Source organism: Chelonia mydas, chromosome 4 (genome assembly GCF_015237465.2).
Source record: "Chelonia mydas isolate rCheMyd1 chromosome 4, rCheMyd1.pri.v2, whole genome shotgun sequence".
NCBI lineage: Eukaryota > Metazoa > Chordata > Testudines > Cheloniidae > Chelonia > Chelonia mydas.
In genome coordinates this window covers 46,243,012-46,252,374 of record NC_057852.1, presented here as the reverse complement: position 1 = coordinate 46,252,374, position 9,363 = coordinate 46,243,012, and the positions used below count along the sequence as shown (strand labels likewise).

At 39.1% G+C, this 9,363-nt stretch overlaps 1 long non-coding RNA gene across 1 annotated transcript; it reads right to left on the bottom strand.

Annotated features, from left to right (window-relative positions):
* Positions 1-218: 218 nt before the first annotated feature.
* Positions 219-8,520, bottom strand: LOC122465556. Its single transcript, XR_006290486.1, has 3 exons — positions 8,345-8,520; positions 1,969-2,034; positions 219-263 (listed from the first exon to the last, which is right to left on the bottom strand). It is a non-coding gene; the product is annotated as an uncharacterized LOC122465556 (long non-coding RNA).
* Between the last annotated feature and the right edge of the window lie 843 nt (positions 8,521-9,363).

The following is a 9,363-nucleotide window of genomic DNA, read 5'->3' as shown; positions in this document are numbered from 1 at the left end:
GGAAACGAGTGTGTTCTCTCTCTCCCAACTCTGTGTCCTTTATATCATCTAAATGTCTTTTGGTTTGTTGTGGAATTAATAGTCTGTACATAACATTTAGATCTTTTAAATGAATTGGAGAGTTGTTAGTTCAACCAGAAAAGTGGAAAATTGATTAGCAATGCCTACCTATCAACTTCAGATTGTTGTCATTATCACCTCTGGTGACTCCAACAGGCCTTCTATTAGATAGGGTCCTTGAAGCATCTGTTTGTTTGGTCTGCCTAAGATTTAAGTTAATGACCTATTAAGAACAAGATTTTAGATTTCAGCTAGTCTGTTTTTCGGGATGTTTCTGCCTATCGCCAGAAGCTGGTCTATGACTTGAAGCATGAGGGGTTATAGCCTAATTAATTTTATCCCATCTAATGTAACTGTGGGCGTTTTCATTATCCATATAAATGTCTAATACTTTTAAAAAATCCTAATGAGCTCATTGCCTCAAGGATATCTTGTGGCAATGATTTCCATAAGCCAATTATGTATTGGGCAGAAAAATATTTCTTTTTGTTTCTTATTAATTTCTGTCCCCTCCCCCACTCAATCCATCCTCTGTCCCTTAGGGTACATCTACACTGCAATAAAAAAAACACATGGCACTGCGCTTCAGAGCCTAGATCGGTTGATTCGGGCTCACTGGGCTTGGGCTACAGGGCTAAACACTGAAGTTTAGATAATTCTGGCTCACCTTGGAGCCCAAGCTCTGAGACCCTCCCTCTTGCAGGTTTTCAGAGCCCAGGACCAAGCCCGAACGTCTACACTACAATTTTTAGCCCCACCACCCAAGCCCTGTGAACCTAAGTCAGCTGACCTGGGTCAGCCATGCTGAGGGTCTTTTGTTGAAGTGTAGACTAAACTCGTAAGCACCCACAATCAGATGATCTTACGCCCTCCAGAAATACACCTTTTGTCATCAAATATTACAAGAATTCCATCTACTGCCTCCAGAAAATCCTCTCTCTCTCTCTCTGCTGCTCCCCCCAGTCAACTGATCTCTCATACCTCTGTAAATTTATCCATTGACTCTCCCCATAATTTCCCCAAACTAATTCATCCTCACTTTCCTACAGCTGCCCAAGCCAACCAGCCTTCTGTATTCCACCAGGTGATCAATCTTTGAGTCTCTACTCTCCTAGGCAAATTCCAGTTCACCATGCTTCTTTTCTCCTAGAACCAATTATTCCTTCATCCTTGTCTCCAGACATTTTGCTCTCTGCCCCTTCCCACCATCCCCAGCCCATTGATCCTAGGCACCCTAACACCCTTCCCCCCAGTCAACTGATCCTCTATTTCACTTCCCAGCAAGTCAACCTCTGCCCTCCTAGCCTAGCAATTTCCTCAGTCATCTCCCAGCCTAGCTATCTTCTTGTCCCCAAGCAAGTGACCCTTTGGTCTTTTCCTTGTCCTTTTAGATGAATTTTCAGTAATAACTTGATTTGAAAAGTAGGGCAGAACTCAATACTGAGCAATGGAGTGGGGAAAAGAAGTAACCAGTAAGCAGCTACAGTGCATAGAGAACTGTTCTTGCTTTCAGCAAGACAGTTTAGACTATTGGAAAGAGAAAGCTGGAAGTCTTCTCTGGTTAATGCTAGATGGGTCCCCAAGTTAGGCTAAATCTCCACCTGGGATGGCAGCAATGGTTCTAATTAGATTTGAGAACAGGTGGGAAGAGGAAAGAACTGTGCACATTCATCCATGCCTCCAAACTAAACCTGATACTTTCCAGGTTCAGATTACTTCTGTCTCTGTACGTACCTTACTCAGTTCTAATCCCAATCCTGAAACTATATCCCCATCTGAAGTTTAGAAATCCCTCCCACTCAGAGTAACAATTATAGCTTGTCATCTTCCAGAACTCTCCTGACTCTTCCCATCACACCTCCACCCCATGCACCCTTGTCCTCACCCTGCCCAAATAGCCAAACTCACCTCATAAAAAATGCACCATCCCCTTCAAGGCATAAATACCAGAAAAGTTTTATGGTATGCGGCAACCTAGAACGCAACAGGAAGGCCATCAAAATTGGGCATAAATTGTAGGAGGGAGAAAGACAGATTACAAGAACAGCAGATGAGAAAAGGATCTTTGGAAAAGTACTATCACCAAATACTAAGAATCTTATGTAGGCATAAAGAATGCGTGTTACAACGGACAATGTTTGTCAGGTAGAGATCAAGACAAATGAAACAAATGAGTCTGTAGATTTCATTTTTTTCCAGTTTTACTAATAGCTAGAAAAAATGAAGAGCCAAGAATCTTTGTGGTCACTCAAGCACCCATCATTCTTCTATATTGGAGTCTGGCTTTATTTGGGACTTTTCACAGGTTACACTTTACAGTATATGAAGTACTTGTTTCTGTTTTTTTCTAAATAGTCAAAGTTTTAGTTTATACTTTTTAAATAAACAATTGAGGAAAATTTCTTCTTGGATGCTTCTGAGATGCTAACTTAAAGAAAGCTGGTTCCTTTTGTCAACTAGTTTGTCAGAATTGCACATCAAGTTTAGGGACATTTCCATGGCACTGCTTAATAATATTAATGATATGGCATGATGTACACCTTTATTTATTAACAGATCCATTCTTTTATATAAAAACATTATAAAAACTTGTTTTGCAACTTAAATAAACTTCATATAAATAAACAAACACAAGTATACAATTATAAAATTGGCCTGTATCAATCCCAAAAGTTGTACTAACGAGGCCTGCTACCAGTCACTTCTTTCAACTATGTGGTCTTGATCGCATATTGTGCTTGACAGTTTTTCCCCTCTTTTGTCTTATCAGTTGATAGTGTCAGTTAAAGTCCTTTGTTTTTTTATGATTAGGTCAAAAATTTGTTTTTCTCAAGTTTAGATGCATAATCTGTTTATTAGTTGTCCTATCAAAACTGTGCAATATTGTTTTTCTCCTTTTTGCCTCCTATATTAATATCTTAATTTTGAGTTTAATTTTTACTATTGTTGAAGGGTTTTTTCCCTTCTTTAGTATTGAAAAAAAGTTCTCAAACTATGGTAGTGGGAGATGTACAAATTCTTTTTTAAACCTCAGTAATAGCTTTGACCCTACTTGTGTCAGCCAGATCCATACAAAAATACATATGGGTCAAAGCTATTATTTTTCCTACAATGATCTAAACTTGACATGTACATATTACCCTAGCAAATGTTTCCACATACCTCAAATGCAAATACTGCTTATCCCTGTTACAGGCTTTACCGGTGATATTTTTTAAGCTGAGAAGTCTGCAGTTTAAATCAAAAACCGTAACAACATTATCTTTTTAAATTATAAAGGTTTTGTTTTGCCCTTAGGACACATGAGCAAATGAGAATCATATTTAACAAATAAAGTGTATAATTTACCTTAGTTAATTTAGGGAAATCTTGAAAGGCCTAATGTTCCATATCACCAGCAAGTAAATCTGCTTTGAGCCGTGGTAATATATTTTGCATCAACAAAGCTCAGCTGCATAATCAAAGAATGGATTAACTGAGGTATACTTAAAACTTTCCTTAGGTGCAAATTATTATTAGCTATGGGTGATCCTTGCTGAGCTCAGTGTGATTTCATATGACCTTGTCTGGACATTGTAGGTCCAGTAATTTACTATTCTTTAATTCTCCAGCTTGTCACTATTGGGTATTTTCTCTGTGTCATTTATAGGATTCAATTATATCTGAATACCATAGGAAATATTTTTAATGAAACTGTAAATTTTTAATGTTTTAAAAACACAAGCTGACTAGAAGTTATGCTCTAGAACCACAAATCTGAGAGTTTTCATTTTCACTCCCCATCACATCAAATGTGATTTAATAATAGCCAGGATAAGATCAAATCCTCCTTAAACATCAGAGGACAGTTAAAGGTATAGTATTTCACAGGCCACATGGTGATTACTAAGCTGTACATTGTGATTGCTATCAGAATTATATGAAACAGACCACTCAGCATTGCCAATTATGTCCAGTGCTGACTTTCCATTTTACCCAATTCCAGACTGAAAGTTCAACCTTAATAACCCTCCTTTCCTGTTGACTGCAATGTAACTGACCTTCAAAAAAAAGTTAAACAAAAGAAGAGAAGGAATTCACTCATTTACAGACCAGAAAATAAATAAATCGAGCCTTATCCTCCACCCAATTGACACGGATATCCTTAGCAATATAGGACAATTTGTCTAAATGCAGATCCTAAATTATAGCCACAAAAAATGTGAATGCAAACAAATTCTGCTCCTGTTGGAAGAAATCAAGCGGCTATTTCACATGTTAGCATGTGCATTCATCTCCTTTCTGTTTAGTCTCCGGTTGTGGCACATGACTGCGCTCATGTGCACCTTTTTGTGGGTGTAACTTTGGGCCAAATCTAAATATTTTTATATCTGTCAGATTATAGAGGGTGCTCCTATCCATGCAGGCTTCTGCCTCAATTATTCACTTTTGAACCTGCCCAAATTTTTTTCCACACCCCCAAAGTGGCATTAATAGCAAGAACGAAAAAAAAAAAACATTAGCAGCCCAAATATAAATCATTTTTTAACTACCAATTTCACATATATGGCTTTTCTCAATACGTTCTATCCATTACAAAGTCAAAATTCTCAACCATATTCCCTTAAAGGGACCTAACAGATTAAAATCATCTAGCTTTAATCAGGTTGAGTGCATGCAGTTTTACCAGAACCGTAGGTGCACAATCCCAGCAAACTCTAGATACATCTGCTCAGAAAGAAGGATGTCATTTCCATATTTGTTAATGCTAGATCTGCATTGAATCAGCACCTCCAGACCCATTGCATTAATCATTTCCTAAGAGGAGAGGCTACCTCTGACAGAGAGTCTGGGCCTCGGTCCATAACTCATAGTTCTTTGGGAAGGGGGAGAAGAGAACCTACTTACAAAATGATCTGTGAAATGTGGTAAATGAGCTAGGTCACTAAGCCTTTGAGAAGTGGCTGTTAATCACTGTTAAAGAATTATCCTCTCTTCATTTCGCTATCTCCTACAAGGTGAGTTTTGCATCTGTTCCCCTAACCCAGTGGTTCTCAACTGTGGTCCACCGCTTGTTCAGGGAAAGCCCCTGGCGCACCGGGCTGATTTGTTTACCTGCTGCGTCCCCGGGTTCCGCTGATCAGGGCTCCCACTGGCCATGGTTCACCACTCCAGGCCAATGGGGGCTGCAGGAAGGACGCCAGCACATCCCTCAGCCCGCGCCACTTCCCACAGCCCCCATTGGCCTGGAGCAGCCAACCGCGGCCAGTGGGAGCCGCGATTGGCCGAACCTGCGGACGCAACAGATAAACAAACCTGCCCGGCCCATCAGGGGCTTTCCTTGAACAAGCAGTGGACCACAGTTGAGAACTACTGCCCTAACCCTATTGTGTGTATATGGAGCTGGAGAAAACTGGTTAGGAAAATGGGGAAATAATAATGGGGTGTAGTGGAAAACTCTCTAGATAGTAATGGGGTGCTGTCTACCGAGGAAGGTCAACATGGGGATTGTCTCTCTCTCTCTCTATGTAATTAGTGGAGAATGCCTTGCCTAGTTTACTTTTGAGAAGAATAAATCGACATCTATTAAGCAAACCATTCATTTTTTAAATTCAATTTTCTCTCTCTTTAATCATTTTATTAAGTTTACTGTTTATGGGTAATTTCATGCAGACATCCCCAAAGAGAAGACAACCCTTTATGGTTTATGGAGACGGGCTGAAGAATAAAGAGTTTCTGGAATCTCTACCCTCCCCCTCCCATCCCCCAGGTCAGTCTTGGTCATGCACTATGGGCAGAGGTGTCCATTCCCAGTGAATTGTGTTGCCATTGGGCTGTGACAGACAAACACAAGAGGAGAAGGCAAAGCAGGAGACTTGAGCTGGAGAATGTGCAAGTCACACTACCCAAACAGTACAATCACCTATTCTGGTGATTCTCAGTAACTTTTAGAAACCGAGATGACATGAAGGACATTCTTGATACATATAGGATATGTAAAAGGAACCTATGCTCATAGATTTGTGTGGAGCTTGGCTAAGGCAATGTATTTATAAGTGATCTAGGAGATATTTAAAAGTTCAGATGAGTATAATCCAATTACCTACTGGCACAGATCCTAGTGAGTGCCCGCTGCCAGCCACTCACTAGGACTGCTGAGTGGAATCCCAGCCTCTGTGCTCAAAATACCCTGGGGATCCAAAGGTCCTGGAACTTGAATAGAGTCCAGACACTGCCCCAATATCAAGGTCCCTAGACACACTCTCAGGGTGCAGACCTTCTTTCTGGCACTCCCTGCTAGTGCTGGAACCACTGTCCAGATGCCGAGGGCTATCGGTGCAGCACTGACTCCTGGGACAGGGGGTGTTTTAAGTACAGAGAACTCCACCCAACAGGAGTGAACCTTCTGATTTACAGAATAACTCAGTGGCACACAGCAACTGAGAAGCAGTCACTACGCACATACTTTGCACAGTCTAAACACATCTTTATATTTTTTTCCCTTAATCATACAAAAGAGATTACATATCATACAAAACAATAAATATCTAAAACTGCAAAGTCCCTCACTTCCTACCTCATCCTTCCCTTCAGAGTTTTTGGGTAACCACCCCAATTCGGGAAGATTGAGGCAGGGGACATCCTGCCTGTCTCACAGTCTGTTACATGGTGAATATTTTTTTCCCTCATGGAATGAAGAACAGATCCATTCCCAAGCAGACCAGTCTGTATCTTTTTAAAGCCTTCAGCCCCCTATGTCAAGTGACACTTTTGCCAGCCTCCCCACATGAACACAAGCCCCTTCCAGGTGACTTCGTTGCCTACTGGGCAGGGACAAGTCTTTTGTCTAGGGTGAATAGATTTCCAACAATTGGATACTTAGAGCCAACAACCTTCTATGGTTATTCTTTTGCCACCAGCCTCTGGAAATTTCAACCCTAGGCCAACATGGAAGCAAATAGATCATGGAGAGGTAACAGGCTGGACATTCAAAATGGAGTTTGCAGCCTGACACAGACATAGGGCTCATAAGTTCACACAAAATTCATAAATTGTAGAGATATTCCCAGTTCATCAAATATACCACCCCTTCATTCAAACAAACAATGCCAAAATCTGAGCTGCTCAAAGGTTCCCATTCAATTTTCTATTGAAAAACTGTATTGCAATTTTGACAAATAAAAAGCCATAAGAAAAAAAAAAAGATTTTCTCAAGTTTGCTTTGGCATTTTGATCAGCTTTATCAAAAATGTTATTCAGTTAATAAATCGTTATAATTTCTAGACAACTCAACAACAATTCAGCCATGGATAGGTACCATGTAATAGCATAAGAGTGACATTAGTAATAAGATAATGGAGCAACAATATGGAACTATGTTAATGACTGAATTAATTTTCAAAGCATGCTCAGTATGCTTCCCAAAGACTGAGCTAAGTATTCATGCAGTTACTGAAAGTCCTGTGTCTTTTCTTGGGTCAAACCTTGACTCAGGTGCTTATTAAACATTCCCATTTCTTTTTATATAATTTATTTTTACAACTTTTACCTTAAGCAGCAATTTAAGTGTTACCTTACTAGCTCTGTTCTAAAATTGCACACTTTCCTATTCACTATATTTCACCATTATTCTTAGTGTAACGGTCTTCCAACAGGTTATACAGATCAAACCTTTTTTAAACCTCTCAGAACATCAGCACTACAGATACTAGTATGAGTAATTATTAATTTACTGAATTCTCACTCCCCTCCCTACATGTAGTATACTACCAAATAAACTATCACAAAAGTATTGAAAAGATCAAATATACAGCATTTTGTCCAAATATTTTAGTATGGATTTCAACTAAGCTGCTCCCTTATGAACAAATCCTATAGAATTTAACAGTAATGTATTTCCCTGATAGAGTTCTACAGAATGGTTACACACACATACTGTAGAAAGGGTGCCATGCCCTATTCAGTTCTACGATTTCAGTGGGATTAGACATGGAGTAAGGTGCTATTCAATGTGCTACTCAAGGTACACTGTCAATAACAATGAAAGAATGAATTTAGTGCAACAGATTTTCAGAGTAGAGTAATTTCTGTGGAACCCTATTAAAGTTCCATAGAACCATACTGGTTTTATTCAAATAAATTCTGTAGTATTTTTCCATAAGGCTGGTCAATCATCTGGTTTAAACATAAATATTGTTAAACTGACAGATTAGAATTAGGGTCCACTTTTTAAAACCAATAAAGTAGTCTTTAATGTAGAGTGAAAACATGGTTCATTTATAGTAGTAACAAAACTCTAGGTTACCTGCCACATTAAATCATCAACAGCACTCATCTATTCCTTCCTCTTGGCTAAATCTTTTCTTCTCAAAACTGTTCAGCTTCAGCCAGGCCTAATTCACAGTCCTCTTCAAGAGTAGTTCCCCCTCTGAATAGCTGAGCATCATTAGCTGGTTCACTCACTGAATCACTGTCAGTGGGTTTAATGACACCTTCCCTATGCGTAGCTTGATTAGAGAATTTCACTGACGTTTTTATTAGTTTCCTAATCAAGCAGCTGACTTCCATCTGCAAGAAGTATCTAGAGGAAAGCTGTGGATCATCCAATTGTCCCACCTACCAATGCAGGCATGCCCTAACCCTAATACACAACGTCTCTCCATGATAAATAAATGAATACCACTGATGATCCTTTGCACAATGTGTTGCCAACCACCTCTTCCTGACACATATAGTATTCCAATTAAACCACCCCAAATTATACATACTGGAGCAAACCTTTCTGATTTTTCTCTTTGGTGGAAAAACCTAACAACATACAAGTTCCTGACCCTCTTAGCCTAAGTGATACCCATTATTGTTACTTAAGCACACACACACACACAACCAACCATGATCACTTTATGATGATAAAGAAAGGTACCAGAGAAATCATGGATATTTACGTAAAATACTGGAAATACATCAGATCTGTTTACAAAATAAAAGTTGTTTATTATTTAATTTATGACTGACAGTGATACGTAAAAGCCCCAACCAAGTTGCAAGGCACTGTACTTAAGGAAAAGTAAGGCAATCAGAGAATCTGTATCAGTGCCATCACCAGAGTCATTCCCATTAGCACTTCACTGAAGACACAATCAGAAATGGAGATGGTCAAAACAGGTTTTGTGAAAAAATTACAAAAAAGTATTTTTGTTTCACTTGATATTTTTCAATAAAAATGTTTTTCAGCTAAAAATTTCAAAATGATTTTTTGGTATCATTTAAGGGAGCAAAATCTTTCTAATTTAACAAATGTTCTCCTCTTTTTTCAGAATTAAT